Source organism: Corapipo altera, unplaced genomic scaffold, assembly GCF_003945725.1.
Source record: "Corapipo altera isolate COAL_440 unplaced genomic scaffold, ASM394572v1 201, whole genome shotgun sequence".
Classification (NCBI taxonomy): Eukaryota; Metazoa; Chordata; class Aves; order Passeriformes; family Pipridae; genus Corapipo; species Corapipo altera.
This window is the reverse complement of record NW_020884940.1, coordinates 61,407-68,087: the sequence shown is the minus strand read 5'-3', so window position 1 is coordinate 68,087 and position 6,681 is coordinate 61,407.

Sequence of the window (6,681 nt, the reverse complement as noted above, 5' to 3'; positions counted from 1 at the left end):
TCTGGAAGTTTGTCTGGCCACAGAAATGGTTTTTCAGGAGTTAAATGGGTTTCTGGAAGTTGTCAGTCAAATTATTTCAAGATGCTCTTGGTCCTCAATGATTTTCACTTATTCATGTATGAATTCTTGTCCTAAAAAATGCTCAACATGAAATACCAGACAGTCATCTGCTGTACAAATTCCAACTACAAATACTGATGTTCTACTAGTCTTAAAGTTCACTCTGGTGAAATTCCAAGCTCAAGCTTGAGGCCTTTTGTTTTTTACACTTTCTTCATATCTTGTCCTGTTCTGATATTTTCCCTGTTTTTCGAACTGAGGGTTTAGAACCTTTCTCGAAGCACTTTTATAACCAAGAAATCACAAGCTCAGATTATGTATGTCAGACCTGTAAATTCAGTTTTCAGAGGAGGTTGTTTCTAAATGGCCATCGTGGTCTCTGGTCAGGCCAGGCTGATGCCCTGTCCCTCTCAGTGCTGTGGGGTTTTGTGGCTGCTACTGGCAGGTTGGTTGGATCTATTGAAAAAATCAAAGGGAAAGATTCCTGTCTTTTTCTACCCAAAGATGGTACTTTAGGTTGATGCTGGGTGTCAGAATATCATTTTTATTTTGGCACATATTGAAATCCAACTTCACTTAGCCAATTCACTCCTGGTTTTTGTACAATATCATGGTTAGAGCTTGAGCTCGTTGATGCTTTCTGCTGGTAGAAGATTTTGTACTTTCTGTAGTTGAGGTATGAGCGAGATGGATACAGGATCCTACATTGTACCTCTCAAGCAGAGTCTTAAGAATCCTGATCTGTGTGACACTAAAACCCAAACTGTTGTCCCTGACTAGGCAAAGGTGCACGTGGAGGGGAAGGAATTGTAAGCGAGAGGTTTGCAAGGGAAAATATCAAAGCATCAGTTTGGCAGAAATGAGGGTGCTGGGGAGGCTCCATCCATCTTTGCACCCCACGTGCCCTGGCCTTTCAAATCCTGTCTGAGGTACCCCCTCATCTGCCACGGGTCATTACTGTAGGGTTCTTTTCAAACAAAGCAGTTCCACTGTTTAAAACTTGGAGTGACTTTTATTTTTTTTTTTTAAGCAAGACAGTCCTCAGAAAGTGCCTTTTTAGAAGATGGTGCTGTAGATTTTTATTTTCCAGTTGTACGTGGCTGCAAATTTAAGATAAATTATTGAAAAATGCCAAGTGTTTGATAGTATCTTTTAGGTACTTTCAAGCATCAGCTTCTCTGAGTCAGGACCAAGAATAACCAGGAAGGTGTTTTCCTTTGGAGGGAGAGGCATTGAGGAGCGATCACCAAATTCAGCTGGTAGGCTGGGCTTGGGCTGGGTTTGGTCAATGTGATTTGCCTCTTCATATTGAGGGGGTTTGGGGTTTAGGGTGTGGGAGAAGCTCTAGGGATGTGGTTAGTGTCCAAAGGAATCCATAGCTACTGGAGGATGTCATCTCTTAGGGGTAGAGACATCCCAAAGATCAAGACAAACTGAAAGGTGTCTTAGGAGGATGTCTTAAGGATGGCTTAGGAGATGGTGGGTCCTCACATGGCTTGTGTGTGTCCAGGAGGGATGTCATGGATCACTGGGTCCTTCTGATTCCCAGCTGGGATTTGGGTGCTCTGGATGGGAGTGGGTTGGGGGGTGGGTGGTGCCATGGGGGGGGTGGGTTCCTGGTGAGTTTGGTGAGCGTTCCTCCAGTCAGGAAAAGCTGTAGACTAGACTATTAAACACTGCACCTCAGTAACCTTGTAATGCTGCATAAAGTAATAATAATAGCAACGTTGTGCTTTGATGACACTGTAATGTGCTTGCACATGCCTGCAAAAAACACACACTTCCCTTTCCTTTGGTCTGAGTAGCAGTTATGGGACTTTTCTTTTATGATGAGCCTCGTCCTTTCTCATGATATTTCTGTATATTTATTGGTGGTCTGTGTGCAGCTCATAGGTCTGCGTGTCTGCTCTGTGTGTTGCTTTTAACACTTTATTTTTAGGCGGGAGAAGTTTCTGAATGTTTTGGTTTTCTTCTCCGAATTCAGCTTAACCAGTCGTGTTTGAGAGGAGCCAATAAACCCGCTCACCATAGACAGAGGCTTCATTGGTACCTTGTTTCTTTACAACTAAAATGATTTTGTGCATTTTATTACTGTTCATAACGTTGGGCATTTAAGATGTGGAATAACTTGACATCAGTCAGGGTAGGTTTGAATAATCAGGAGCTTAAGCGCAGAAGTCACTGAGTAATTCCAGGTGGTATCTTTGCAGGAATGTGTACATGTCCAGACTTTTTCTAGGAGCAAGCAGAGCTTCTGGACATCCTCAATGAAATACGTAGGGCCCCGAGTGCCAGCGTGGGGCAGTGCCCCTGCTGAGTGCTCACCCCTCCGTGGTGAGGGGACGCTGCCCAAGGACCGTGGGGTGCAGCCCCTGCTCCGCTCCCCAGACACAAATTGACTCTTTTTTGCTCTGTAATTTCTTCTGATTCAACTTCGAGACGTGAGTCTCTTGTAGTTTGTTACCAACTTTCTTGTCTTATTACAGTGCCCAATGCCACTGTGTTGGTATTTAAGCTTGCCATGATGTTCAATTGTTTTATATTCCCAATTTCTTAGTGTTATAGAGTAGGGTTTAGAAAGCATTTTTCAGTCTAAGTTCTGAGCCAAAACTGTGTCTCCTGTCCTTTTTAGTAGTAGCTGTTTTTATCTTTTAGACTAAAAAGGGCCAAAAATCTTGCACCATCAGCTTGTTTGCAGCAATATTCTCCATCTCCTCCCTCGCCTGTGAACTGGTTTGTTTCTCTCTGCATTTAGCTAATACTGGAGCTGCTGAGATTTAGAAGGAAGTTGCTGCCTCTTCTTTCTATCAAAAGAAATGACAGAAGAACCTGACAAAGCAGGTTTCTGTTGGACATAAATCTCTTGCCTTGGTGTCAATGAGCTGCTGCACACAAGGTTTAATTCCAGCAGAAATGTTTCTGTTTCAGTCATTTGAGGGTGTATGATGATGTATCCAAATTAAATAGGAGCTAATAAACCACTGAAAAGAGACACTACTAAAATACTTCAAATTAAAAAGAACCAACCAAACAGCAAATCAAAACACCCCAAGGAGCAGCTGTGGGTGGACAGGGAGGGCCTTGTCAGGGAGATGGAGAACCTGTGGGACATTGAGATCCTGCAGCTGCTGGGGCAGCTCTGCAAGAGGAAGAAAAGTGTTGGAAAGAGGCAGCAAGAACAGACTTAAAGTAGCAGAGCCCAGTAGAAGTTATTCAGACTGCTTTAAAAATCATCGAGTGGGAGAATCTAAATGGAATGTTGAAGCTGATGCAGAGGCAGCAGAGCCTTCTTTGCTTCCTGTAGTAAAGAAGAAAAGCAAAACTTGACAGCTGATGTTTTCCTTCAGTACCTTTCAGTACTTGAAGGGGCCTTTGATAACAATGAGGATGAACTTTTAGCAGGGCCTGTTGCCATAGGACAAGGGGTGATGGTTTTAAACTGAAGGAGGGTCAGTTCTGATTATATCTAAGATGCTTTTTATCATAAGGGTGGGGAGGCCCTGGCACAGGTTGCCCAGAGAAGCTGTGGCTGCCCCATCCCTGGAAGTGTCCAAGGCCAGATTGGACAGGGCTTGGAACAACCTGGGATAGTGGAAGGTGTCCCTGGGTTGGAACTGGATGACATTTAAAAGGTCCTTTCCAACCCAAACTATTTTCTGATTCTGTGATCACATGAGGAGAAAAGCATTTTCCTGTGTATTTTAACGGTGCCTGTTCTCCTCCAGGACTGTGCTGTGAGCAGGTGGCAGTGCCTGGAATAGCTGCACCCTGAAATCAAGCTGTGGTTTATCCAGACCTTGGAACTCCTTTACTTGGATCATACCGGGTGCAGGTTCCAGTAGATTGGTGCTACCTGAACCAACGGACCCGAGGGGCTTCTGAGCAATATCTGACCCCTCCAGCCAACACAGAAGCCCTGACAGATCCCTGGTTGCCCTGAGGTGTGTCTGGCTCCCAGGAACAGCAGCAGGCAGGTGTAGAGGTAATTTTGCTGTAGCACTACAGTTGCTCTGCTCCTCCTCAGCTCTTGCCTACCTCCCCATTCCCTGAGCAGGCTCACTGTCCCTCCCCTGCCTGTGTGGAATTAGCCATGCTGAGATGCTGTAGCCGTGTGGAACACAGGCCAGCTCTGGATCTGAGGGTGGGGCTGTGATGGTGACAAGAGCCTGTAGAAGTAAAGGACTGGGTAGGAGGTGGGTGGGTGTTGGGTGAGCTGTGATCAGCTCGAGCCCTTCAGGGACATTGATGGGGACATCAGCCATGAGCTTGGTGGTCCTGAACAGTTTGTGTTGGACTTGAACTCACTGAGAGCAAGCATGTGCCTTTTTCTGACCAGGAACAGAGCTGGAAAAACCTGTGTTTGCATTGGTAGGATGGTTAGTGTTTTTCTGGAACTGTTTTTAAAGCTAGAAGTGCTTGGTCAGAATGGAGTTGGTTTTGTGTTTGAATTATTTAATCAAAGTGAGCCCTGAATTATTTGTGAATTAGAACTACCCAGAAAGGAGAAGCTTTTAAAATAAGTGGTTTCTGAAGAACAATGTCATCAAATAAACCTACTTCCTGGTAGACTTGCAATTTTTTTAAGACAAAATTTAACTTTGATGTGTTTATCTAATGAGAATCATTAATTCTGCCTTTCTTTGAATGTTGCCTGTCCAGTGATGTCCTCACTCTTTACTGTGCTCCTGCAGCTTTCCATACACTCCATTGCTTCTCCCCTCTCAGGGATGTGGGGAATGTTGTCCAGTGAATGTCGGGGAGCAGTGCAGAGCTCTGATTCAGTGGGAATGTGGAGGTGAGGGTTAAACATCACAGATAATTCCTCAAGAAGCAGTTTGCCAACAGCAGGGAACAGAATCGTGTGGTCGCTTGGGAGAGACAAAGTGGTGTGAGGGGAGGAACAATCCCTCATCCTCTGACACCAAGTACCTGTTTTAGACAGTGTGCTGTGCAGAATTAGACACCTGTGTCCTTAGATGCCAGTTTGGGCTTGAAGCCGCTAAAAAAAGTGGATTTTCAGACCAAAATGGAAGAGTTTTTCTATCAGGTTCTATTTGATGCAGTTTTGAGATACTGGGGAGTTGTCCAGCTAGAAGCTCCAGTACCAGCTGGCTCTGGAGCATGTTCCCTCTCTGACCTGGGGGAAACAACTGCCTCGTTTTTCATCTAGAAAATGTTTGTGATGGTTCGTGTCCCCTTACGAGAGTGAGTTACTGGGTGTTCTGGGGTTGAACTGTGTCGTGACAATGGTAACTGCTTGATACAAACCTGTGCACCTCTTGCACGTTTGCATCTTCTGGTTCTTTTTGGAGCCTGTGCTCTTCCCTTCCCTCCCATCACAGCTCTGCACGAGGCCAAAGGCACTTGGGGTCGATCCTGTGATGTTTGACATGTTGCTTTCTTTTCAAATAATCCATTTCTTGTAAAACAGACAGTCAGAAGGCAAGTTTATTTAAATGGAGGGGCTTTTTTCATTGCTGAGAAGTATACAGGTCTTTCAAACACATCTGGCAGTTGAAAAATTAACACTGTAACACTACCTAGCAACACAAATACATGACTGTGTTGAGTTTAGGGCTATGCTGGCCCATAAATCATAGGTCCACAACCCATTTACGTACAGGTGTGCAAAAATTAGCTTTTAAAATAGTTACTAATAAAGTTTCCTTATGCTTAACACTTGCAAATCTCTTGAATATCTTCAAAACTAGTTTCTTTGCTAGAAAAATCCGTGTCTTGCTGGTTAGTGTCCGCTCAGACCTAATAGCAAAGTGATGCCCACTGGAGCAGTGGAGAATTTAAAGGACTTTTGGGAGTTTTGGAACCCGATGGAGTGCCAGCAAAGTGGAAACTTGAGTAGTGCTCTTCAGGTAGTGAGGAGAATTGAACACCCACAAAACTCGGTGAGAGGAAGCAACTTTGCAGTGAAGAATGGCTTCTCCTGGGTACTCGGTTTTGTACATCACTCCCCTCCTGTGGCTGTAGTGTTTAGCTTTCTTTGACTTGACTTCTGTTTTGCAGCGAAACCTTCTGATTTTTGCAGTTTTCAGTGTTGAATCTCACCTTGAGACAACTTCATGTTGTTTTCCTGTAGAAAAAACCTGCTTCTAGCTCGTTGCATTCGGTGTCCGTTTGCAGGCAGGTGTGAAAAGGGAGCTGCAGCACAGCAGTGGAGCTGGCAGAGCGAGTTTTGGGTTGGAAATGTTGGGTTTACAGGCACTGGCGTGCGGATCAGCATTCCATGGATGGGGTGATGCTTTGGGCTCACAGGGTACAGACCCTCCTGTCTGTTGTTCTTGTCCCTTCCCTCGGTGGGAGCAGGTCAGCTCCCCCAGGTAACCTCGTGGTGGATAAGTGGTGCTTGTTGGGGAAAAACTGTGCTGTTTACCTGGCTGGAGGTGTCTGATCATGGACAAGAACGTTGTCCTTTAAAGCTTTCACAGTAATCAGTAGCATTTGGTATGAGCCAATCTCAAAAGGATCTTCAGAAGAAGGTGGCTCAGGTGGCATCGTGTGTGCCATACACATCGTTGGCCGGTGAGCTGGGTTAGTTTTGGAGACTGCTGGAAGAAATGTAGTGCATAGAAATCTTGCGTATTTAAGATCATGTGTTTAAATTGT